This window comes from Oncorhynchus keta, chromosome 12, assembly GCF_023373465.1.
Source record: "Oncorhynchus keta strain PuntledgeMale-10-30-2019 chromosome 12, Oket_V2, whole genome shotgun sequence".
Lineage (NCBI taxonomy): Eukaryota > Metazoa > Chordata > Actinopteri > Salmoniformes > Salmonidae > Oncorhynchus > Oncorhynchus keta.
In genome coordinates this window covers 12,680,691-12,708,624 of record NC_068432.1, presented here as the reverse complement: position 1 = coordinate 12,708,624, position 27,934 = coordinate 12,680,691, and the positions used below count along the sequence as shown (strand labels likewise).

The 27,934-nt window shown below is 44.9% G+C and overlaps 1 protein-coding gene and 1 long non-coding RNA gene across 2 annotated transcripts in view; one reads left to right on the top strand and one right to left on the bottom strand.

Moving 5' to 3' along the window:
* The window catches only part of LOC118391011 (serine/arginine repetitive matrix protein 3), a 176,703-nt gene that overhangs the window by 73,013 nt on the left and 75,756 nt on the right, over positions 1-27,934 (top strand). The gene's annotated exons all lie outside the window — the stretch shown is intronic.
* On the bottom strand, positions 23,990-24,707 carry LOC127906285 (uncharacterized). The gene is made up of 4 exons (XR_008060735.1): positions 24,635-24,707; positions 24,205-24,247; positions 24,119-24,161; positions 23,990-24,032 (listed from the first exon to the last, which is right to left on the bottom strand). It is a non-coding gene; the product is annotated as an uncharacterized LOC127906285 (long non-coding RNA).

The following is a 27,934-nucleotide window of genomic DNA, read 5'->3' as shown; positions in this document are numbered from 1 at the left end:
AGAAATGGCTTGTCAAGATTGGTGTGGAAGAACTTGACTGGCCTGCACAGAGCCCTGACCTCAACCCCATCGAACACCTTTGGGATGAATTGAAACAGCCTGCGAGCCAGGCTTAATCGCCCAACATCAGTGCCGACCTCACAAATGCTGTCGTGGCTGAATGGAAGCAAGTCCCTGCAGCAATGTTTCAACATTTAGTTGAAAGCCTTCCCAGAAGAGTGGAGGCTGTTATGGCAGCAAAGGGGTGACCAACTCCACAAGCAGGAGTCCACGTACTTTTGGTCATGTAGTGCACACACACACACACACAGAAAGAAAAAGTTCAGACAGAATGTTCAGGAGATTCTGTTCCCTAAACTCTAGTTCTGATTGGGAGTTAGAAAATGAAGGCCTGGTGGTAACTGGTAATTGACAGGTTTCAGGTTTTATTTGTGTGGTGATCTCTCTCCTCCTTGACAGCGCTCTCACTCTCTCGGGTTTAGATTGCTGTAGGCAGGCACACACTGATTTGGCTCTCCCTCCCTACCTCGCTCTGACAGAAGAGACGCGTGTGTTGGAATGAGATTTCCATTCTTTCTCCATGTCATCCTGAAATGTCTTTAAAAGAGGATAGGTGCCAGTGTCTGGGATATGTATAGAGCGAGCTGTTAAACACTCAAACTAGTGCATCAACTTCAACATGTCTGCAAGGAAGGCAAGGGAAAGAATGATACACCACAGGCATTAGAAGAGCATTTTGAAGCAACGCATAGGAGACAAAACAAACACACACACATGCACACAGGCTCTCTTCCTCCCACTGTCCCTCCATCCACTACATCTCTCGGGGAAAACACTGTCTGCTTCCCCTCCTCCTCACTGTTTTCACTCCTCAGCACTGGCTGACGTAACCAGTCTGGGGTAGGCACAGTGTGTGCACTGCTGAAGTTGGTTCACAGTCGTAACAGTGTTGAAATACAGATGTGAAATTGCACACAGTCTTCAATGTTTGCGAATATCTCCTTTAAAGCCAGTGTGTCTGGCAGGCTTGTGATGAGTTTTGTAATGGACTGTTGGTTTGGATGAGGGGAAGAGAGAGAGGGATGGATGAGAGGAAGAGAGAGAGGTAGAGGGCACCATGTTTACCCTGCTGGTCTAATCCGTAGATACTCACTGTCAGAGAGGAGGGAGGACAGAAGAACGGAAGAGGAGAGGGAGGGAGGGAGGGAGGGAGCCCACTGCTCTAACTGTCCTCGGATATAAGAAATGATTTATTTTCCTTTTTAAATTCCATTTTCTAATTTCTGTTGCTCTCAGGGTAAGAAGACGAGTCACGCTGAGAAGGTTACTGGGAAGAACTTCTTTAGTTATTAGAACATGAAACAGAAAACTTGCGGAAATGCTTTTGTTTCCTATGGGATTATTCCTCTCTTTTAGTGAAGAGGGTCACCGCCTGCCTACTTTGTAACTTCTTCTCTTCCGAAATGCAATATAAGGCTTAATACGATTCCAGATTGAACATTGCCTGCAACAAGGATAGAGTTTCGACTGCAGCCTTAGATCTGACTTATTGTGAACAGATTATCTTTGTCAGGCGAGGCTGTCATCCACAAACATGCTGTAGCAATACAGGGGTACTGATACTTTGCCAAAAAGAACATTGAACCTATCACACAGCTGTAATTATCCTTCGAGCCCAAGACTTAATCAGCTTGGTGATACTGTAGCAAAACTGGATTGATAATGTCTAATTATGCCATTTAGCAGAGTTTTTGTTTAATACAAAACGACGTACAGTCATCAATGCATACGTTTTCGTATGAGTGGTCCCGGGAATTGAACCCACTATCCTGTTGTTGCAAGCACTATAGCTGGGGTTGTTAAGGGAGGTGGAAGGGGGAGAAGTGTGAAAGAAGAAGATGAAGAAGGGGGAGACGAACAATTTGGAAAAAATGTAGAAAGAAAAAGGAAAAGGGTTTTTCTTTATGATATAATATAAATATAAATATAATATAATATAATAATATAATATTTATATAAAATATAAAATATATTTGGATTTGTTTAACACTTGCTTACTACGTGATTCCATATGCATTATTTCATAGTTTTCATGTCTTCACTATTATTCTACAATGTAGAAAACAGTAAAAAAAATAAAGAAAAACACTTGAATGAGTAGTTGTTTCCAAACTGTTTACTGGTACTGTATATACACTGGGGCAAAAAAGTATTTATTAATCCAGAAAATCACATTGTAGAATTTTTTATGAATTTATTTGCAAATTATGGTGGAAAATAAGTATTTGGTCACCTACAAACAAGCAAGATTTCAGGTGTATAAGATCGAGCACACAGTCATGCAAGCGCATAGCGCATAAAAATCATCTGTCCTCGGTTGCAACACTCACTACCGAGTGACTGCCAAACTGCCTCTGGAACAACGTTCGCACAATAACTGTTCGTGGGGAGCTTCATGAAATGGGTTTCCATTGCCGAGCAGCTTAAGATCAACATGCGCAATGCCAAGCGTCAGCTGGAGTGGTGGAAAGCTTGCCTCCATTGGACTCAATGGAGCAGTGGAAATGCATTCTCTGGAGTGATGAATCACGGTTTGGCGGATGCCAGGAGAATGCTACCTGCCTCATGCATAGTGCCCACTGTAAAGTTTGGTTCAGGAGGAATAATGGTCTGGGGTTGTTTTTCATGGTTCGGGCTAGGCCCCTTCCTTCAAGTGAAGGGAAATCTTAACACTACAGCATACAATGACATTCCAGACAATTCTATGCTTCCAACGTTGTTGCAACAGTTTGGGGAAGGCCCTTTCCTGTTTCAGCATGACAATGACCCCGTGCACAAAGCGAGGTCCATACAGAAATGGTTTGTTGAGATCGGTGTGGAAGAACTTGACTGGCCTGCACAGAGCCCTGACCTCAACCCCATCGAACACCTTTGGGATGAATTGAAACACTGACTGCGAGCCAGGCCTAATCCCCGCTGCAATGTCCCCGCTGCAGTGTTCCAACAACTAGTGGAAAGCCTTCTAAGAAGAGTGGATGCTGTTATAACAGAAAAGGAGTGAAAATGTGTGAATGGATGTGTAGACATTCTGGACAGTATGTGGATAGAATATGTAGTATATCTGAATAGTACGTAGGATAGAATAGTATATGTACAGCAATAGTTGACTAGAATACAGTATATACATATGAAATGGGTAAAACAGTATGTAAACATGAATAAAGTAACAGTGTTCCATGTCTATGTACATAGGGCAACAGCCTCTAAAGTGCAGGGTTGAGTAACCAGGTGGTAGCCGACTAGTGATAGTGACTAAGTTCAGGGCAGGGTACTGGGGGGAGGCCGGGCTGTTTTTCAGTGTCTCGGTCCCTGCTTCGATGCAACTGTACTGTTTCCGCCTTCTAGATGGTAGCAGGATGAAAAGGCAGTTGCTCGAGTGGCTGAGGTCCTTGAAGATCTTCTTGGCCTTCCTGTGACCTGGGTGCTGTAGATGTCCTGGTGGTTCAGGCAGTGTGCCCCCGGTGATATGTTGGGCAGAGTGCACCACTCTCAGGAGAGCCCTGCAGTTGTGGATTGTACAGTTGCTGTACCAGGCAGTGATACAGCCCGACAGGATCTTCTCAATGGTGCATCTGTAGAAGTCTGAGAGAGTCTTAGGGGCCAAGCCGAATTTCTTCAGCCTCCTGAGGTTGAAGAGTCACTGCGCCTTCTTCACCATGCTGTCTGTGTGAAGGGACCATTTCAGATTGTCAGTGATGTGTATGCCGAGGGACTTGGGGGCGTGCTTCCTCTAAGATCAGCTCCTTTCTTTTGTTGATGTTGTGAGAGAGGTTATTTTCCTTGCACCACTCCGCCAGGGCCCTCACCACTCCGCACTGTGTTATCCTCAAAACGGGCGAAGAAGGTGTTTATCTTGTCCGTGAGCAAAACGTCAGTGTTCGCGACATGGCTGGTTTTCCCTTTAAAGTCCGTGATTGTCTGGAGTCCCTGCCACATACGTACTGATCTGTGCCGTTGAACTCCACTTTCTCTCTATACTGACATTTTGCTTGTTTGATTGCCTTACGGAGGGCATAACTGGACAGTTTGTATTCAACCCATATTCCCGGTCACCTTGCCATGGTTAAATATGGTGGTTGGCACTTTCTGTTTTGTGTGAATGCTGCCATCTATCCACGGTTTTTGGTTTGGATAGGTTTTAATCATCACAGTGGGAACATCATCCCCTATACACTTCTGTTACAGAGTCTAGTTGATAGGTAATCGACTAGCCGGACTGTTCCCTGGACTCCGCGTGTAGAGATTTGTACAATGCATGAACAAGGCTATTGAACTTGGCATTGGTGTCTGTCTTTATTCCTTTATCCAACATATCATACTGAAATATGGTATCAGAAGTGGCATGAAAACCACACGTAGTTATAGGCGCAGTTATGTTCCATATGCGAGCACACGCCGTTTCCTACTGCTAGTCACAACACTGATCAACTCGTTGTTAGCTGGCTAGCTAGCTTCACTACCTACCTCGATGACTGAAGGCAAAGAAATCTCCTATTCCATCGCAATGGCAGCGAAAATTCCGCCACCAAATCCCATGGTTCTCACAGTGGACTGGAATACTAATTGGGACAACTTTAGGGATGAATTCGAGGACGATGCGCTGGCGACCGATCTACATGAGAAACCCAACGAGGTACAAGCGGCAACTCTGAGGAGTTTAATGGGCAGCGAATGCAGGCATATCTACCGGCACAATCTCACCCTCATAGCACGACAACAGTCTGATGCAAAGGCTATATTGGATGCATTGGAGAACTACTTCAAACCCGCCAGAAACGTAATTTACGAGTGGTTCGTTTTCAGAAGCTGCAAACAGGAAGAGGGTGAGTCAGTACACAACTTTGTAACCCATTTGAGAGACAAATCCGCCACTTGTGAATAGGGGGATTCAAAGATTAATTGATTCTTGACAAAATAGTACTGTGAATTGCAAATGAGGATACGCACCGACGTTTACTGAGAGAGAGAGGCTTAACATTAGTAACTGTCATTGAAATGTGCCGCACTGCTGAAGTCACTGACATGAGAATGAGAGCAATGGAAATCAAAACCCCATGCTCCGACGTTGATACTGTTCACGCTGTTGCTAGGCAGACATTCAGACAAAACCAATCGAGGCAGAGTAATTCACCACGTACGGTGAACACATGTGGCAAAGAGCACTTTCCTGCCTACGGAAAACTATGCAGAGCTTGTGGAACTAATAATCACTACGCAAAAGTGTGTCTCAAAAGCAAAAGAAGGGTGAGTGAGGGCAAGATTCACTGTGTTGATGATGTCACTTAATGTTTAGAGCTGAACAGGGAAAGTGACATTTACATGCATGAATCCACTGGGGCTGTACACTCAAGAGGGAAGAAATGGTTTGTGACACTATGATTACACAACAAGCAACAACAATGTCAACTGGATTCGGGTGCTACATGCAACGTGATGAGACAAAATACAAAATCAATCTGGCACCTGACACACTGACATCTATTGCCCAGCAATACTAGACTAAAGCTGTACTCAGGAGAGCTAATGAGCTCCATGGGCACCTTTGAGACTGAATGTGTTATTCGGGGACGCAAACACAAGCTGGAGTTTGAGATTGTGAAAACCAGCCAACATCCTCTCCTCTCAGGCTCTACGTGTGAACGCCTGGGACTGATGCAGTTCACTGTACCAAATGACCTGCACATTGTGGATCATGTCCAGCATGGACCCCTGTCCAAAGAACAACTACTCAGCAGATATGACGATGTATTCAACAGGCCCGTTGAATCAGTGCCTGGGGAGGTACACTTTGAAGTGTGCTCCTCGCAATGTTCCCATTGCAATGAAAGTGGCTGTGAAGGCCCAGCTGAACAAGTATGAGGCCGATGGAACTATGACATCTGTGACTGAACCAACTGACTGGATCAGCAATATGGTCATAGTGAAAAAAACAGAAGCTGAGGGTCTGCATTGACCCAAAGCATCTGAACCAAGCACTGAAACGATCCTACTACATCATGCCGACACTAGAGGACTTCCTCTACAAGCTTCCCAGGGCCAGGATTTTCACCTTGGTGGATGCCCGAGATGCATTCCTTCAGTGCAAGCTGGACGAAGAAAGCAGCTTCATGACTACCTTCTGGACCCCCTGGGGTCGGAAACGCTGGCTCAAGCTCCCATTTGGTGTCTCAGTGGAGCCTGAGGTATACCAACGCAAGCAGCACGAGTTACTGGCTGGGCTCAAGGGCATTGAACCCATCGCCGATGATGTCCTGATCGTAGGCTGTGGTGACAGACGAAAAAGCAGAACGTGACCATGATGTGAAGCTCCTGGCACTGATGGAGCTCTGCCAATCAGTTAAGCTTCGTCTTGGCCTGAAGAAGCAGCAGTTCAAGGTGAAAGACGTCCACTTCCATGGCCACATTCTCTCGGCAAAACGCCTGAAGCCGGACCCAGACAAGGTCAGAGCGATCCTCGACATGCCAAACCCATCTGATGCGAAAGGAGTACAGTGTTCTATCGGCTTTGCAAACTATCTTGCAAAGTTCATGCCACACCTATCAGCAGTCTGTGAGCCTCTGCGCCGGTTGCTGGACAAAGACACACCATGGCACTGGCTACCCAAGCACGAGGCTGCAGTGCAGGAGATGAAATCTCTGGCTTCATCCATGCCAGTGTTGCGCTACTACGACGTCACAAAGCCTGTCACAACCGACTCCAGCCAAAGGGGACTTGGCTGCTGCCTTATGCGGGAAAGCCAGCCCGTTGCGTTTGCCTCGAGAGTGCCTACCCCCACCGAACCAAACTATGCACAAATTGAGAAAGAGTGGCTCAGCATCGTCTTCTCCTGCCAGCGCTTCCATCACTACTTATATGGTCGAGAGCTGGTCACCTCTGAAACTGACCACAAACCACTCATTGCACAATGTATAGGCAGAGGCACTGCCTATCAGTGGCATGCCATCTGTTCGCTACAGCAGGAACAACAAGATGTTCAACAGATCAATCAGGCAGACTACTTAAACGCCACAGATCACCGCCTAGTCCAGATCAGGCAGCACACTGACAAGGACGAACACCTACAGTCACTGAAGTCCATGGTTCTCGCAGGTTGGCCATACCTGAAAGAGTATACACCTTTCACCGTGAGAGAATACTAGACCTTTCGAGATGAGATCAGCATGCAAAATGGCATCTTGTTCAGAGGTCAAAAGGTAATTATTCCCAAATCACTACTTCCAGAGATGCTTACACTCCAGTCATACACTCCAGTCACTTTGGAGGTGACGCATGCTACCGCCAGACTCGTGAAACATTATACTGGCCAAACATGCAAGCAGAAATGAAAGTCTTTGTCAGCAGCTGTACCACGTGCAACGAGTACGCTCATGAACAGCAAAAGGAAACCATGATTTCACACGAACTGCCCACAAGGGCCTAGCAAATCGTCATCATGGACTTATTCAGCCACGGACAAAAGGACAAAAAAATTGAACTGCTCCCTGACTTGTCTGCAGAGACGGTCATAGAGTGCTGCAAGGCGCAGTTTACAAGGCAAGGTCAGCCTGGCAAGGTAATCACGGACAATGACCCATTGTCAGCTGTCAAGATTGCAAAAAACCTGTTAAGCAGGACCTTATGTGACAGCAATGACCCATGGAAAGCGATCTTACAGTGTAGGAACACACCCACCGAAAACATGGACAGCAGCCCAGCACAACGCCTTCTGTCCAGACGTCTGAAGACTACCATACCCGTAGCTAACAAGCTACTTGAGCCCTGCGTCATGGTTGGTGTCACGGACAAACTGCGTCACAGAAAGCAGCTCGCTAAGTGCTTCTACGACCGGACTGCTCGAGACCTACCCGAGCTGGAGGTGGGTAAAACGATAAGGATGAAACCGCTGCCCGGAGACCACACAGGACTTTGGAGGCTGGGCACGTGCCTATCGAGAGTTGCACCACGTTCTTACCTGGTGGATGTTGGTGGCTCCCTCTATCGTCGTAATCAGGTGGATCTGCGTGTAGCAGAGCAGGCAACAAACCAGAACACGCCATACACTCACCTAGATGAGCTGGATCACAGTCCAGGCCTAAGGCTAAGGGCCGCAGAATTGAGACATGAGCAAACAGAAGGTGAGGCTTCTACCCCACCAAGCTCTCCAGCTCGTGGCCATAATCCTACCCCTGTCAGACCCAATACTTACTCACGGGTGGGTTGGCTGTGCAAGCCTCCAGACAGGCTTACTCTGTAAGCAAGAGACTGTGTTAACTTGTCCTCTGTTTATATAAAAAAGAGGAAGATGACAACTGAAGTAAAAAGAAAATGTCATGCTTTTTCAATTGTTATTATTATGCCGTTATGTTTGCACTTTCTATTGAAAAGGATGATGTTACGCAGTCTAGTTGATAAGTAATCGACTAGCCGGACTGTTCCCCGGACTCCACGTGTAGGGATTTGTACAATGCATGAACAAGGCTATTGAACTTGACATTGGTGTCTGTCTTTAGTCCTTTATCCAACATAAAGGAACTTCCTGATGAACTCAGTCACCATGTCAGTTTATAAGTTAATGTTATTCTCAGAGATAACCCAGAACATATCCCAGTCCACGTGATCAAAACAATCTTGAAGCCTGGATTCTGATTGGTCAACCCAGCATTGAACAAACCTTAGAACAGGTATGCTCGATCTGATTGAATCAATCCCATCATTTTAGGAAGAAGATAAAAAGGGCTGGAGTACAGCAGGGTCTATATGGACCCCACTTATCATGGGTGGAGTTGGCTGGCAGCAGACTGTGCTGTGGGTGAAAGTACTAGGTACTGGTAGCAGCAGACTTGGTACTGGAGGGAGCAAGTTGGTGTAACGGCAGATGTCCTCCTCTTCATCTGAAAAGGAGTAAGGATCGGACCAAGATGCGGCGTGGTAAGTGTTCATGACGATTTTAATAAGAAAAGCGCTGAACACTATGAAATACAAAAACAATAAACTAATACGTGAAATAACCCACAGAAACACAAAACATAGACTGCCCACCCCAACTCACGCCCTGACCAGACTAAATAAAAACAAAACAAAGGAAATAAAGGTCAAAACGTGACAGTACCTGCCCCCAAAGGTGCGGACTCCGGCCACAAAACAAGAAACTATAGGGGAGGGTCTGGGTGGGCGTCTGTCCGCGGTGGCGGTTCTGGCGCGGGACGTGGACCCCACTACACCAAAGTTCTAGTGCGCCTCTTCGCCCGCCTCCGTGGCCTCTTTAAAGCGGCGACCCTCGCCAACAACCTTGGACTGGGAACCCTAGACATGGGTCCCGAATGGACGGGGGATTCCGGCAGCGCCGGACAGACGGGAGACTCCGGCAGCGCCGGACAGGCGGGAGACTCCGGCAGCGCCGGACAGGCGGGAGACTCCGGCAGCTCCGGAGTGAAGGGCGATTCTGGCATCGCCTGGCTGACTGACGGCTCTGGCAGATCCTGGCTGACTGACGGCTCTGGCAGCTCCTGGCTGGCTGGCGGCTCTGGCAGCTCCTGGCTGACTGACGGCTCAGGACAGACTGGCGGGAGACTCTGGCAGCTCAGGACAGACAGGAGACTCTGGCAGCTCTGGACAGACGGGAGACTCTGGCAGCCAGCTCTGGACAGACGGGAGACTCTATTGGGTGTACATTTTCTCAAAATCTAAAGGCAGAACCTAGATTTGAGCCAATGTCTTAAGTAGTTGAACATGTTATTTCTCCAACTTCCAACTTTTGGAAGTATGCTTGGGGTCATTGTCCATTTGGAAGACCCATTTGCGACCAAGCTTTAACTTCCTGACTGATGCCTGGAGATGTTGCTTCAATATATCCACATAATTTTCTTTCCTCATGAAGCCATCTATTTTGTGAAGTGCACCAGTCCCTGCTGCAGCAAAGCACCCCCACAACATGATACTGCCACCCCCGTGCTTCACGGTTGGGATGGTGTTCTTCGGCTTGCAAGCCTCCCCATTTTTCCTCCATACATAACGATGGTCATTATGGCCAAACAGTTCTATTTTTGTTTCATCAGACCAGAGGACATTTCTCCAAAAAGTACAATCTTTGTCCCCATGTGCAGTTGCAAACCGTAGTCTGGCTTTTTTATGGCGGTTTTGGAGCAGTGGCTTCTTCCTTGCTGAGCAGCATTTCAGGTTATGTCGATATTGGACTCGTTTTACTGTAGATATAGATACTTTTGTACCTGTTTCCTCCAGCATCTTCACAAGGTCCTTTGCTGTTGTTCTGGGATTCATTTGCACTTTTCACACCAAAGTACGTTCATCTCTAGGAGACAGAACATGTCACCTTCCTGAGCGGTATGACGGCTGCGTGGTCCCATGGTGTTTTTACTTGCGTACTATAGTTTGTACAGATGAATGTGATATCCTTCAGGCGTTTGGAAATTGCTCCCAATGATGAACCAGACTTGTGGTCTCGGCTGATTTCCTTTGATTTTCCCATGATGTCAAGCAAACAGGCATTGCGTTTGAAGTTAGGCCTTGAAATACATCCACAGGTACACCTCCAATTGACTCAAATGATGTCAATTAGCCTATCAGAAGCTTCTAAAGCCATTACAGAATTTTCTGGAATTTTCCAAGCTGTTTAAAGGCACAGTCAACTTAGTGTATGTAAACTTCTGACCCACTGGAATTGTGACACAGTGAATTATAAGTGAAATCATCTGTAAACAATTGTTGGAAAAATTAATTGTGTCATGCACAAAGTAGATGTCCTAACCGACTTGCCAAAACTATAGTTTCTTAACAAGAAATGTGTGGAGTGGTTTAAAAACTTCAAGTGTATGTAAACTTCCGACTTCAACTGTATATACTCTCTCTCTCTATCCCTCTATCCCCTGTCAGTGGCCCCGATAAATCTTCCAGCTTCTCTATGCTAACCGCTCTACTCCAGGACCTGTCTCTGCTCTCACACAGACAGACTAGTATGAGAGTACACACACTGAAGTGTGTTTTGTAGGAATATGTGCGTGCACGCGTGTGTGTGTGTGTGTGTGTGTGTGTGTGTGTGTGTGTGTGTGTGTGTGTGTGTGTGTGTGTGTGTGTGTGTGTGTGTGTGTGTGTGTGTGTGTGTGTGTGTGTGTGTGTGTGTGTGTGTGTGTGTGTGTGTGTGTGTGTGTGTGTGTGTGTGTGTGTGTGTACGTGCGTATGCTGCCTGCTGAGGGCTGTTGGTTCAAGCGCCTTTTGGGTGTGAATGCAGATCAAGAGTTTGCCAGCCCGCCTGTTAGCTTATCCAGAAATAACCCAGCTGTAGAAATAAAGGAGTGGAGAGAGGAGGATAGCAGACATAAAAGCCAGAGCAGAGAAGCAGTCAGCTGGTCTCTGAGGATTGCTCACAGCCAAGCAGTCTCATCCCGAGAGCTGTTTTCAGCTGGTGTTGTCAACCCTCACCCCCACTTAAAAGTCTGAAAATGTTGCTTCATACTAGACTAGGCAAGAAAGAGTAGGCTAGGTAATTGCCTTTCAGATTGTATCGCTTTCAAAATCCGAAGCCAAAAGTTAGTTTCGGTCGCTGAAATCAAACAGGACAGAAGCAGTGGTTTATTTCTTACCTTCTCCCTCTGTCATGTTTGTGTCTTTCTGTCCTTCTCTCCGTGTGTTTGTACTGTAGCCGCGTGTTTTTGCACCGGAGGCGAGTGCTGTCCTTTCCCCAGCCTCCTCTCTGATTCATGTTGAAAACATTGTTTCTCCTCTACAGCTCTATGGGTGTCGGGGAGCTAGCTCCAACTCACCAGACACTACCTTTCCACACAGCCTGGATTCATCATACTAATGGGAGAGAAAGAAAAAAACATCCCAAATCATAGGAATTGACCTGAGACCAGGTTGCCTCACAGAACAAAACAGAAGCAATAACATGACAGACAGAACCCCAGCTTCACCAGAACCACCTTTGTCAAGAACACTTGATATTTTCATTCCTCTGAGAGGACTTGTATAGATTAGTGATGAATGCTCCTTGGTCTAATAGGAGCAATTAAATAATGGTTGTTACCAGCCATGCAAGCAGCACAATCTCTCTAGCTCTCTCGCACTCTCTCTCTCTCCTTCACCCTCTCCCACTCTCTTCTCTCCCTCTCCTTCACTCTCTCTCCCTCTCAATTCACTCTCTCTCCCTCTCCTTCACTCTCTCTCCCTCTCATTCACTCTCTCTCCCTCTCCTTCACTCTCTCTCCCTCTCCTTCACTCTTTCTCCCCTCTGTCTCAAAAGGCCTCTCTAGCTACTGCCCACAGAGCGATACATAGCAATGTCTATTACAGCCTCGCATAGCGCTCTGTGCTCCAGCCCTCAAAGGGCCAACAGAAATAAGTGGACCACTTTACAACACTCTCTCTCTCACTCTCCTTTCTAGGAGAGTGGGCTGAAAAATAGTCCAAATTGGTATTGTGTAGGTTGTAATAGGACCCATAGAAACCTGAGACCATCATTGAAAACCTCTATAGAGGCAGATCACTCAAAATCCCCATTGAAGTTTCAGTTTCTGTTTCATTCAGTTTCTGTCTTATTTTATCCAGTTCCCTCATGTTTGATATTGTTCTATTTAAGCAATAAAGCCTGAGGGGGTGTGGTATTTGGCCAATATACTACGGCTAAGGGCTGTTCTTCTACAAAATGCAACGCGGAGGTGCCTTATTGCTATTGGATGACGCCGATGCTAAGTTACTGGGCTGTTTTACTAGCACAGACTGGAATATATTCCGGGATTCATCCGATGGCATTGAAGAGTATGCCACATTCACCACATTCATCAATAAGTGCATCGACGACGTCGTCCCCGCACCAACCAGAAGCCATTGATTACAGGCAACATCCGCAATGAGCTTGGGTAGAGCTGCTGCTTTCAAGGAGCGGGACTCTAACCCGGACATTTATATGAAATCCCACTACAGGCAAAGCGTCAATACAGGGCTAAGATTGAATCTTACTACAATGGCTCTGATGCTCGTTGGATGTGGCAGGGCTCTTACGGAATAAGGGAAGCTGTTTTCCGATGACACAATGGTGGTAGGCCTGATCACTAAAAAAGATAAGACAGCCTATCGGGAGGAGGACAGAAACCTGGCAGTGTGGTGTCAGGACAACAACCTCCCCCTCAACATGATGAAGATAAAGGAGACGATCATGGACTACAGGAAAAGGAGGGCCGAAAACACCCTCATTCTCATCGACAGGGCTGTAGTGAAGCAGGTTGAGACCTTCAAGTTCCTTGGTGTCCACATCACCAACTAACTATCATAGTCCAAACACACCAAAACAGTTGTGACGAGGGCACAACAACACCTATTCCCCCTAAGGAGACTGAAAAGATTTGGCATGGGTCCTCAGATCCTCAAAGACTTCTACAGCTGCACCATCAAGAGCATCCTTACTGATTGCATCACCACCTGGTATGGCAACTGTTTGGCATCCAGAGGGTAGTGCTTACGGCCCAGTACATCAATGGGGCCAAGCTTCCTGCCATCCAGGACCTCTATACAAGGCAGTGTCAGAGGAAGGCCCATAAAATTGCCAAAGACTCTCTGCAACCGTATTGCAAACGGTACCTGAGCACCATGTCTAGTTCCATAAGGCTCTTTAACAGCATCTACCACCAAGCCATAAGACTCCTGAACAGCTAATCAAATGGCTACCCGGACTATTTGCATTGACCCCCCTTTTTTACGCTGCTGCTAGTTGTTGTTTACCTCAATTACCTTGACTGACCTGTACCTTCGCACATTGACTCGGTACCGGTACCCCCTGTATATATAGCCCCGTTATTGTTATTGGGTTACTTTTTTAAACTTTCGGGGGGGTTTGTAAATATTTTATTAACTCACAGTTTTCTTAAAACTGCATTGTTGGTCAAGGGCTTCTAAGTAAACATTTCATGTTAAGGTCTACTACACCTGTTGTATTCGGCCCGTGTGACAAATTGTACTTGATATGATTTGAATTAGCTTAGTAAAAATACATGTTTTGTCACACCCATGGTATGCGGTCTAATATTTGAAGAACAAAAGGAGAGCCGCACACTCTAGGAGCTCAGATGCAATAATTGAATAACCTAATATCCAATATTTCCACAGACAAGCTGTCTTCATCAGGGTATAATGACAAACAATGCGCGTCACTAGTTTATATAGTGTCAAAGGACACACGCAGGTGTCTGTCATCATGGCCGGGTGTGGCCTGATATCATTGGTTAATTCTTAGATATAAAAACAACGTACAAAAACATGAATGATAGCATACAATCATAGATACAATTTGGCTACCTAGGCCTACAAACATTTACAATGAATAGCAAAATCACAATATTCACAAGAATGGCTTCAGATCAAAATCTACGTTGAGACCGATGGGAGCAAGGGTCTTTAATTTAACTTCTTCGGGTTCAGTGTGCTTTCCACAGGACGGTTGAGCTAACGTAGGCTAATGTGATTAGCATGAGGTTGTAAGTAACAAGAACATTTACCAGGACATAGACATATCTGATATTGGCAGAAATATAATAATTTACTGTAGCTATTACAGTGAAAGAATACCATGCTATTGTTTGAAGAGAGTGCACAATTTTTAATAAAAAAATTCATAATAATAAATACATTTTACCCCCTTTTCGTGGTATCCAATTGTTAGTAGTTACTATCTTGTCTCATCGCTACAACTCCCGTACGGGCTCGGGAGAGACGAAGGTCGAAAGCCATGCATCCTCCGAAACACAACCCAACCAAGCTGCACTGCTTCTTAACACAGCGCACATCCAACCCGGAAGCCAGCCGCACCAATATGTCGGAGGAAACACCGTGCACCTGGCGACCTGGTTAGCGTGCACTGCGCCCGGCCCGCCACAGGAGTCGCTAGTGCACAATGAGACAAGGGTATCCCGACCGGCCCAACCCTCCCTAACCCAGACGACGCTAGGCCAATTGTGCGTCGCCCCATGGAACTCCCGGTCGCGGCCGGCTGCGACAGAGCCTGGGCTCGAACCCAGAGTCTCTGGTGACACTCTGTGATGCAGTGCCCTAGACCACTGCGCCACCCGGGAGGCAGAGAGTGCACAATTTTGAACTTGAAAGTTATTAATAAACAGATTAGGCACATTTGGGCAGTCTTGATACAACATTTGTAAATAAATGCAATGGTTCATTGGATCAGTCTATAACTTTGCACATACACTGCTGCCATCTAGTGGCCAAAATCTAAATTGGACCTGGGCTGGAATAATACATTATGGCCTTTCTCTTGCATTTCAAAGATGGTACAAAAAAATACAAAAGAACGGTTGATTCTGTCTTTGTATTATCTTTTACCAGATCTATTGTGTTGTATTCTCATACATTCCTTTCACATTTCCACAAACTTCAAAGTGTTTCCTTTCAAATGGTACCAAGACTATGCATATGCTTGCTTCATGGCCTGAGACACAGGCAGTTAGATTTGGGTATGTCATTTTAGGCGGAATTTCTTTTTAAAGGGGTGGATCCTTAAGAGGATCTACGCAGCCTCTCGTTTGTAACAATAAATTGTCGAGGGTGACATGTTCAATGACGATATAACGTAGGGACGGAATTGAGTCGTTCGCTTACAAAAAGTGAGCCTCAACAGGGTAAGTCGAGCGGGCCGGGCGATGTGCACGCTAACCAAGGTTGCCAGGTGCACGGTGTTTCCTCCGACACATTGGTGCGGCTGGCTTCCGGGTTGGATGCGCGCTGTGTTAAGAAGCAGTGTGGCTTGGTTGGGTTGTGTATCGGAGGACGCATGACTTTCAACCTTCGTCTCTCCCGATCCCGTACGGGAGTTGTAGCGATGAGACAAGATAGTAGCTACTAACAATTGGATACCACGAAATTGGGGAGAAAAAGGGGTAAAAAATAATAATAATAAATAAATAAAAAAGTTGTAAGATACTTGTATTTTCCATCCAGTAGAGGCGCAAATAGACGTTGTCTAGGGATATTTTGGGGTGGTAAAACAGAGTTTACCATAAGATCTCTGAGATTTCTGCCTGTCAGAATACGACCAAGGGAAGGTCCGAAAACACATTAGCGATACTGTCATCGGATCTTAGAATCTGAACGATTCCCTTAATTTGTTCAGAGCACTTAATAGCGGGTAGTACAAGAATGCTTCTTTTTGCTAGATTGTCCTTGAAAGAGATCATGTCTCGATTTATTTAGAATTTTTTCAATGGCTGTATTAATCTGACCAATGGCTGTATTAATCCTTGAATTTTCTTTACGTCTCAGCCATATTTCTGTCGAAATCATATTGTTTTTTACAAATTCTTTTGATTCAACAGAATTTGCTCTAGGGCAAACTGTTTTTCAATGGAAGTGGGTGACAACTATCAGCCCTCAACAAACTGTTACGAACAGTAGATTTCCTGTAAAGATCAGTGTATAGAACATTATCTTCACACAAAATCAGAAGATCAAGGAAACTGATTTGACGTGTGTCAGATTGTATAGTAAATCTCAGGTGCTCAGAACAAGAGTTAGTAAAAGCATGGAATGCCTGGAGCTGTTTTGCATCTCCCCTCCATAGAACAGAAATATCATCAATGTACCGTTTCCAAATAATACTGTTAGGAAAGAAAACATTTTTGAGAGGGTTGAATATTGACTGTTTCTCCATGTAACCCACATACAAATTAGCGTGGTTAGGAGCCATAGGGGATCCCATAGCAGTACCCTTCGTTTGAATAAAGAAATAATTTAGAAACATGAAGTAGTTGTGTGTGAGTACTATTTCAGCCAATGTTATAATGCATGCACTGGAAGGTACTTCATAAGGGTCTCGTTACAGAAGAAAATGTTCCATGGCTTCAATGCCGACCCTCGTGTGGGATATTTGTGTATAACGACTCAACATCAAAAGTAACTAACAAAGTATTATCAGGGAGAGGATCAAGAGATTCAATAGTATAGATCATACTGCTGGTGTCACGTGTGCTCCCTCTCCAGCCTCTAGGTCACCAGCCTGCTCGTTATGGTGCACACCTGTCACCATTGTTATGCGCACCTGATATTGCAGGTGAAAACCTGAGGAAAATCCAAGTGCTGTTTTTCTGAAACTACTCTGTTCCATTGCAAGCCTATCCTCCATTTAAAGGGATATCAACCAGATTCCTTTCCCTATGGCTTCCACAGGGTGTGAACAGTCTTTAGACATAGTTTCAGGCTTTTATTTTTTTAAATGAGCGAGAATGATCACATCGCGTCAGTGGATGGTGTCCCCAGATTTGTTCATGCGCGCGACACAGGAACGAGACCTTTTCTTTCTCTCTTGTATTGAAAAGGCTACCGTCCGGTTGAAAAATGATTTGTTATTTATTGTAAAAACAACCCGAGGATTGATTATAAAAAATGTTTAACATGTTTCTACGAACTTTACGGATACTATTTGGAATTTTTGTCTGCTCGTCGTGACCTGCACGAGTCTATGGATTACTCAACAAAACGTGCCAACCAAATGGAGGTTTTTGGATATAAAATAATCTTTATCGAACAAAACAAACATTTATTGTGTAACTGGGATTCTCGTGAGTGCAGACATCCGAAGATCATCAAAGGTAAGCGATTAATTTTATTGCTTTTCTGACTTTCGTGACCAATCTACTTTGCCGCTAGCTGTTTGTAATGTTTTGTCTACTGAGAGCCGTCCTCACATAAACACTTGGTTTCCTTTCGCTGTAAAGCTTTTTTGAAATCTGACACACCAGGTGGATTAACAACAAGCTAAACTGTGTTTTGGTATATTGTACTTGTGATTTCATGAAAATTAAATATTTTTAGTAATTTAATTTTAATTTGGTGCTCTGCAATTCAGTGGATGTTGAAGAAAATGATCCCACTAAAGGGATCGGTGCGCCAAGTTAAGGAGATTACCAACATATTTTTCAATGAGTCTGCAATATGTCTCAAAAGAGTGATTGCAATTGGCTGGATGTACAATATAACTCTTCGAAAAGGAGTCGGAGTATGTGCAAGTGAGCAGCCTACATAATCAGTTGAAATATCAGGATTAGGGGAGCTACAGTATTCCCTTAAATGGATATTTCTAAAAAAAAACACTTCAACTTCACTTCAAGTCTACCTTAACTTCGAAACCGTTGCACTGAGTTGTAGGCACAAAATATAACCCTTTATTAAGCAAGGAGACATGGGCAGGGCTCAATATCTTGCTTGATAAATTAAAGACTGTGTGAACAGTCCCCTCTGCCTCTGATAGTCATTTCTTCTTACCCCGTCGGGGTCTAATATACCATGGCTGTCAGCCAATCAGCATTCAGGGCTCAAACCACCCAGGTTATAATGTAATTTATGTAACCATAATTAGTGTGTCTAATTCAATTCAGGTCATCATTCAGTCAGTCACTGTATCCCCCATAGTCAGGGAGTTATGCTGAACATGAGGAAATGTGCAATTACTGTGTGAAGATGATTTCCTCCATTTTTGAACCCTTAATCAGACACTTCAAATTATGCTTTGTACTGTGTAGGTCTATTCCTACCTTCTTTGGTATTCACATTACTATTCTCAAGAGCTCTGCTATTGGTATGCACTATACACCCTCAGAGTCTGATTAAAACAAAAGGTTGGCACAGGTCTGGCACCACACAGAAAGCGACACGTGCCTGGAATGAAGAGTTCCAACTTTGAGGATGACAACTTTGAGGATGACAAATACATCCTTTGGGTGCCACAAACAAAAACAGCAGCCTCCAGCCAAGGGTCAGATTAGTATGGAGGATATTGTGAAGGAGAGAGAGGCGGAGGGTGATGAGAGGAGAAACAGAGAGAGAGGGGGGTGAGAGAGAGAGAGAGAGAGACAAACCCTTATGGAAAAAACACATGATTTCACATGTGGAGAATAACATGATTTTGCGGGAAATGTTCACATTTTCCACGTGAAATCATGTGGTTTTGGAACACTTCAAATGTGATGATATTTCACAGGTGAATTTTCACGTGATCACATAGCCTTTCACATGTGGATTAAAATGTCACATGTAAATATTTTTCACATGAGATTTCCCAGGTGATGCCCTGCAAACAAAAATGACTCGTTACACAGAACCCAAACCGGCTGCGCGTGTGCACTGTCGTGCATAAATGTATTTTGTCCCCCTACACCAAACTCGATCACGACATGCAGGTTAAAATATCAAAACAAACTCTGAACCAATGACATTAATTTGGGGACAGGTCGAAAAGCATTAAACATATATGGCAATTTAGCTAGTTAGCTTGCACTTGCTAGCTAATTTGTCCTGTTTAGCTCGCTTGCTGTTGCTAGTTAATTTGTCTTGGGATATAAACATTTAGTTGTTATTTTACCTGAAATGCACAAGGTCCTCTACTCTGACAATTAATCCACACATAAAACAGTCTACACGTATCGTCTGTAGTCATCTCTCCTCCTTCCGGGATTTTTCATCTTGGAACTTATATGGTGGTTGGCATCTACACTTTCATAGTATTACCACGACAACCGGCAAAAAAGTTTGTCTTTCAATCACCCACGTGGGAATAACCAATGAGGAGATGGCACGTGGGTACCTGCTTCTATAAACCAATGAGGTGATGGGAGAGGCAGGACTTGTAGCACGATCTGCGTCAGAAATAGGAATGACTTCTATTTTAGCCCTTGGCAACGCAGACGCTCGTTGGCGCGCGCAATAATTTAATAACATATATTCCTACATTTATTTTGTGACGCGAGCGTTGTAGTCAGGGTATTAGGATGTCACGAAATAGCCACAGTGTTTTCAACTTACATATTTGACACACTGACATACATGATGACATTGTGTATGTTTACCAACATGTTCCCCCTGGGGATTTGAACTCACACCCTTTTAGTTCACGTCATTCCGATCTTCCTGCTACACCACCATGTCGGTGTCAATGACTTAATTCACATGTATTCCTACATTTTGGACTTCAGATTAACTCTCAGCTTTGTTCAAAATACACACAAGAAAAAATATTATGTTAATCATAGTGATTCAGGAGTAACATTAAACCAGAATAATATGCCCCACCAACATTAGACAACTATACAGAAAAGCCTCAAATTTATGAAATAAGTAAATCAAATCAAATCACTACAGATGCCACTCTTTTGCTAAGTGCAGAAATGTGTTGTAGACCGTGGCAATTTTAGCATGTAAATCTTGGTGGGGCAACAAAAAAATTATTGGGTTGCAGGCCAGCAAAGCAACAACACAACACTAAACAATACATTTATTGCACTATAACGGTGACAAATGGTGCCCACAAACTGTTAGGGCCTTCATAAAGCTGTCCCAACAGCAGTCCCAACACCTTACCAATGCTACAGTTCATTCAGCCTCATTTACTGCCTTTTAAAAAAACATAGCTGATATGGCTGACTTGCTTAAACAAATGTGGTTTCTACTGATAATTAAGATGTACAAAGTATGGCATAAGGGGACGACAAGCTGATAAGAGGCAATCCGTAATTTCGATTAGGACATTAATGAGCGCGAGACGACGAACGTAGTCAATATAACTATTTGTTCAGCACTTTTGAAATGTACAGCGACAGAATTCAGAACATGGGCCGTTCTTACAAATAAACAGACAATGAGAGCTCTAACAATATTCGGTGATTACATTTCTCTAAAACAGATTATAGGCAAACAAGCACACGTCGGCCACGAACGATGTGTTTACAATACCGTGTTGGTGAAAATAGTCCAAATGATTAGGGTGTTTCACATGAGCTACAAACATCCTACTACACAACATACACGTAGTATTACTTTAGCTACAGTATACATATCTCTCTGGTATACTATATCATTTATGAAGCAGCATAAGACATTTTTGGTCTCACGTTGTGATGTGCTTGAACAGGAAAGTGGCGCGGCGGTCCTTCGTGGGCAAATTTTGTCATCAAAGAGAAAGATTCCGGATTTACAATTCCGAGTTGAATCACCATGCAAAAGGTATTTTTCCAATTGTAGCTAATTCTTCCCGAGTTCCCAGTTGTCTTGAACTCACAGTTAGCCACTGATTCCTTCCCAAACCACTCATTGTTGAATGTGCGATTTCCAACTTGTTGTCTAATGTTTATGTCCAATGGACGATGAGCACCGAGACATTTTATCTCTAATTTCTCTTCATATGACAAGGATTGAAAATGATTTGATTGTTGACTTGATTCATGCTGATGACTGCTAGCTTGCTAGCTAAGATTTTGAAAGTATGATGTTGATCAGTCCAATCAAAGCTATCACGTGATTTGATGTCATTATATCTGTGGCCAATGACCTTGAGCCTTCTTGGATGGGCACTTCTACTATAACTCTATGGCATTTCTTGAGCTCTAACCTTAGAATTGGGGATGACGTACTGTCCCATGAGTGACAGAAAACTGAGCCAATCACGACAGAAGACTGAGCCAATCAGGTGCAACGCTCTGTACTTTCTGCTGGCTAGCCCTACCACCACAGAAAGCACTGAGCTAGGCTGAAACACCTACATTTTGGAGCTGCCTTACTCAAGAAAACAAAAAAGAGACCATGTTTGTATGCGGTTTTATTAACTCAATTACTTGTTTTTTTAGTACATTGTTTGCAAACTGATATGTGACACGTATTAATGCCAAATAACAAGCAAAACAGGCAAGCTCCCCCCACAAAAAATATATATTATTATTATTATTTTATTTATTTTTTAACCTAAAAGAGTGGGGCTCAAAACACCTGCCCTGAATGACGGGCCGTCATTGATTATAGATAATAAATGCTCAGGGAACTTCTAAGAATGCTACAGAATTTGTGGCGCAGCAAAAATATCAGCATACTCCAAATACAGAGGTTGTGAATTGAAATCCCAGTTAGGGTCATAGTGCAAATTCAGTACAAGTGATCATTTAAAATATAATCAAAGTTTATTGGTTGTGTACACAGGTGCAGAAAAAATGCTTGTGTTTCTAGCTCCAATTGTGCAGTAATACCTAGCAATAAAAAAAGATGCACAACATAATCCAGAAATATAACAAAATAAGATATATAGGATGAGCCATGACTAGACTACAGTATATACATAAAGTGGGTGAAGCAGTATGTAAACATGAGTAAAGTGACCAGTGTTCAATGATTATGCACATAGGGCAGCAGTCTCTAATGTGCAGGGTAGAGTACCAGGTGGTATCAGGCTAGAACAGTAACTAAGGTTCAGGGCAGGGTACTAGTGGTTATTGGTGACTGATGGCATGGTGATAGAAGCTGTTTCTCAGTCTCTCTGTCCCAACTTTGATGTACCTGTACTTTGCATTCCAGATGGTAACAGGGTAAACAGGCTGTGGTTGAGATCCTTGATGTTTTTATTGGCCTTTCTGTGACACCAGGTGCTGTAGAGAGAGGAGGCAGTGTGCACCTGTTGATGCGTTGGGCTGACCTCACCACCCGCTGGAGAGCACTGTGATTGCAGACGGTGTAATTGCCATACCAGGTGCTGATACAGCCTAACAGGATGCTCTCAATGGTGCATCTGTAGAAGTTTGTAAGGATCTTAGGGTCCAAGCCAAATTTCTGCAGCCTTCTAATGTTGAAGAGTCACTGTTGCAACTTCTTCACCACGCTGTCTGTGTGAAGGGACCATTTCAGATTGTCAGTGATGTGCACGCTGAGGAACCTTTGACCCTCTCCGTCTTGTTGATGTGGATGGGGGAGTACCTTCTCTGCTGTCTCCTGTAGTCCCCGATCAGCTCTTTTGTTGATGTTGAGGGAGAGGTTATTTTCCTGGATTCACTCCACCAGGGCTCTCACCTCCTCCATGTAGTACAGGACTCTCTAACCCTGTTCCTGGAGAGCCACCCTCCTGTAGGTGTTCATTTACATTACATTTACATTTAAGTCATTTAGCAGACGCTCTTATCCAGAGCGACTTACAAATTGGTGCATACACCTTATGACATCCAGTGGAACAGCCACTTACAATAGTGCATCTAAATCTTTTTATGTTGTTCGCTCCAACCCTAGTTGTAATTTTTTATTTCACCTTTATTTAACCAGGTAGGCTAGATGAGAACAAGTTCTCATTTGCAACTGCGACCTGGCCAAGATAAAGCATAGCAGTGTGAACAGACAACACAGAGTTACACATGGAGTAAACAATTAACAAGTCAATAACACAGTAGAAAAAAAGAGAGTCTAAATACATTGTGTGCAAAAGGCATGACGAGGTAGGCGAATAATTACAATTTTGCAGATTAACACTGGAGTGATAAATGATCAGATGGTCATGTACAGGTAGAGATATTGGTGTGCAAAAGAGCAGAAAAGTAAATAAATAAAAACAGTATGGGGATGAGGTAGGTCAAATTGGGTGGGCTATTTACCGATAGACTATGTACAGCTGCAGCGATCGGTTAGCTGCTCAGATAGCAGATGTTTGAAAATTGGTGAGGGAGATAAGTCTCCAACTTCAGCGATTTTTGCAATTCGTGGTGCAAGATTAGGTTTTGAGCAAAAACCTACAGGATGGTAGCTCTCCAGGAACAGGGTTGGAGCGAACACCTACAGGATGGTAGCTCTCCAGGAACAGGGTTGGAACGAACACCTACAGGATGGTAGCTCTCCAGGAACAGGGTACAGGATGGTAGCTCTCCAGGAACAACACACCTACAGGATGGTGGCTCTCCAGGAACAGGGTTGGAGCGAACACCTACAGGATGGTGGCTCTCCAGGAACAGGGTTGGAGCGAACACCTACAGGATGGTAGCTCTCCAGGAACAGGGTTGGAGCGAACACCTACAGGATGGTAGCTCTCCAGGAACAGGGTTGGAGCGAACACCTACAGGATGGTGGCTCTCCAGGAACAGGGTTGGAGCGAACACCTACAGGATGGTAGCTCTCCAGGAACAGGGTTGGAGCGAACACCTACAGGATGGTAGCTCTCCAGGAACAGGGTTGGAGTGAACACCTACAGGATGGTGGCTCTCCAGGAACAGGGTTGGAGCGAACACCTACAGGATGGTGGTTCTCCAGGAACAGGGTTGGAGCGAACACCTACAGGATGGTAGCTCTCCAGGAACAGGGTTGGAGTGAACACCTACAGGATGGTGGTTCTCCAGGAACAGGGTTGGAGCGAACACCTACAGGATGGTAGCTCTCCAGGAACAGGGTTGGAGTGAACACCTACAGGATGGTGGTTCTCCAGGAACAGGGTTGGAGTGAACACCTACAGGATGGTGGTTCTCCAGGAACAGGGTTGAAGCGAACACCTACAGAATGGTAGCTCTCCAGGAACAGGGTTGGAGCGAACACCTACAGGATGGTAGCTCTCCAGGAACAGGGTTGGAGCGAACACCTACAGGATGGTAGCTCTCCAGGAACAGGGTTGGAGCGAACACCTACAGGATGGTAGCTCTCCAGGAACAGGGTTGGAGGGAACACCTACAGGATGGTAGCTCTCCAGGAACAGGGTTGGAGCGAACACCTACAGGATGGTGGCTCTCCAGGAACAGGGTTGGAGCGAACACCTACAGGATGGTAGCTCTCCAGGAACAGGGTTGGAGCGAACACCTACAGGATGGTAGCTCTCCAGGAACAGGGTTGGAGTGAACACCTACAGGATGGTGGCTCTCCAGGAACAGGGTTGGAGCGAACACCTACAGGATGGTAGCTCTCCAGGAACAGGGTTGGAAACCTACAGGATGGTAGCTCTCCAGGACCAGGGTTGAACACCTACAGGATGGTGGTTCTCCAGGAACAGGGTTGGAGAACACCTACAGGATGGTAGCTCTCCAGGAACAGGGTTGGAGCGAACACCTACAGGATGGTGGCTCTCCAGGAACAGGGTTGGAGCGAACACCTACAGGATGGTGGCTCTCCAGGAACAGGGTTGGAGCGAACACCTACAGGATGGGATGGTAGCTCTCCAGGAACAGGGTTGGAGCGAACACCTACAGGATGGTGGCTCTCCAGGAACAGGGTTGGGGAACACCCAGGATGGTAGCTCTCCAGGAACAGGGTTGGAGCGAACACCTACAGGATGGTAGCTCTCCAGGAACAGGATTGGGTGAACACCTACAGGATGGTAGCTCTCCAGGAACAAGGTTGGAGCGAACACCCAGCTCTCCAGGAACAGGGTTGGGCGAACACCTACAGGATGGTGGCTCTCCAGGAACAGGGTTGGAGTTGAACACAGGATGGTGGCTTCCAGGAACAGGGTTGGGCGAACACCTACAGGATGGTAGCTCTCCAGGAACAGGGTTGGAGAACACCTACAGGATGGTGGCTCTCCAGGAACAGGGTTGGAGCGAACACCTACAGGATGGTAGCTCTCCAGGAACAGGGTTGGAACGAACACCTACAGGATGGTAGCTCTCCAGGAACAGGGTTGGAGCGAACACCTACAGGATGGTAGCTCTCCAGGAACAGGGTTGGAGCGAACACCTACAGGATGGTGGCTCTCCAGGAACAGGGTTGGAGCGAACACCTACAGGATGGTAGCTCTCCAGGAACAGGGTTGGAACGAACACCTACAGGATGGTAGCTCTCCAGGAACAGGGTTGGAGCGAACACCTACAGGATGGTAGCTCTCCAGGAACAGGGTTGGAGCGAACACCTACAGGATGGTGGCTCTCCAGGAACAGGGTTGGAGAGCCCTGCTGTCTTATTGTTATTGGTAATCAGGCCTACAACTGTTGTGTTGTCACCAAGCTTGATGATTAGGTGAAGACGTGTGTGGCCATGCAGTCATGGGTGAACAGGAAATACAGGAGGGGACTAAGCACGCATCGATGTGGGACCCCCTTGTTGAGGATCAGTGTGGAGGAGGTGTTGTTTTCTACCTTCACCACTTGGGGTTGGCCAGTCAGGAAGTCCAGGACCGAGTTGCACAGGGAGGTGTTCAGAACCAGGGCCATGAGCTTAGTAGTGAGATTGGAGGCACTATGATGTTGAAGGCTAAGCAATGAACAGCGGTCTTACATAGGTATTTCTCTTATCCAGGTAGTGTGCGTCGTCTGTGGATCTGTTGGAGCGATATGCAAATTGTAGTGTGTCTAGTGTTTTGGATAAGATGGAGGTGATATGGTCCTAGCCTTTTAAAGCACTTGATATGATGACAGAAGTGAGTGCTACTGGACAATATTATTGTCATTGATTAAAGATTGTTATACTATTTTAGTTGAACAGTGTACCACTTACACACTTTTCATAACATTTTATGAAAAAAAACACACACGTAAGATAGCTGTTTTAACGTTGTTCACATGTATTACATTTAGAGTTCACGTTACCACCTTTTCACATGTGAGGAGAACAACATGTTTTTCACCTCATTGTGAATTGTAGTTTCACATGTGAAAATCACATTTGCCTTTTCACATGTGAAAGCCTACCAGCCATGAAGCATTCCAAAATAGAATTTCACTTTCACGTGTAAAACATTTACGTGAAAACTCTCACATGTGAAATTCCAAAATAAAATTTGCACTTTCACACGTGGAAAACCAAAGTGAAAATCGAATTTTCAGTTTCTCTGCCTGTCTGTGCGTGTGTGTGGATAAGAGAGAGGAGTGTCACAGAATATCAACTGGTGATTTAGTGTAAAATGTTACTCATTTCAGGAAACTAGGCGTATGTCGCTGGTCACTACTAACAGGAGAGCCTTTTGAACATAAACTTTTTTACATTTTTTATCTAAATGTGTTTTTTGGCAGAAATGCCTTCTGGAACATGTGAACTTTCATGTGCCTTAATAACAAACTTGTATACAATCTGTAAATGTGAATAAAATTGCTAAATTACAAGCCTAGTTTTATTAGCCACAGAAAAAGTGAGCAACCTTGCCGCGAGCCATGATTGGCTGAGATAATGAGTGTGCTGGACATGAGTTCGGATTGGTCTGCCATATAGCACGCTTCTGTTTATTTGAGCTGGCCAGTATGTGTAGGTAATCCTGTCTAACGCAGCTTAGGGCAACCATGACAGCCGTGACAGTGAGAAGTGCCCATCCATGATGTATACGGACGGGTAAGATAGTCTGGCTATCTACGTTTTCAGATATGACATGTTTCTAATTTTGACAGAAAGTTTTTTTCATTTCAAGTTAAAGTGTACTGTTAGCTAGCTAACGTTAGCTGGCTGACTCGCTTTGCTAGTTATAGTCTAATGTTAGCTAGCTAACCTTGTACCTGGTTGGTTAGCTACCTGCAGATTCATGCAGGGTAGTAATGTCATGAGTTGGGATAAACGTAGCTGGTAAATTCGCTCTGGCTATCTTCTCCGATTTCCAAGCACTTTCATCTGAGTGTACCAGAGTGCAGAATAACTGACGAATTTACAAATGATCAACACCCGTTGAAAATGGCTGGTGTCGGTAAATGTTGGCTAAATTGTTTCCAGCAGCACAGTTGCAGTCACCAACGCTCTGGATAACATGATAACAGCCTAACCAGCTCTGCTGGGGCGAGTATAATGGTCAGTGAGTGAGCTGTTCTCTCATTTGTGTCTGGAAGTAGCCAGCCAACATTAGCCAGTTAGCTTGAGTGTTTGACTGCTGTTGAAAGGACAGAACGCTCGGATCAACCCTTAAAGAGATGGGTGGGGCTAAAGAATAAGAGGGTGTGAATGATGCTGAATGGGTGTAGACAATGAAGAGCTCTCCAGTAGGTACCAAAATGTTCAAAGGCCATTTTCTCAAAAGTGAGGTTACAGGTTTATCAACTTTCAAAGCAGAATTACTTTCCCATTGTTCCTCAAATGCAGCATATGATATCCAATTTTGTAACTCTGTGTCTTCTTTTATCCAAAACATTTTCAAATCAAGGCGGTCAGTCACAAATAGATTCAGTGATGATTTCTCCTGCTGTCCTG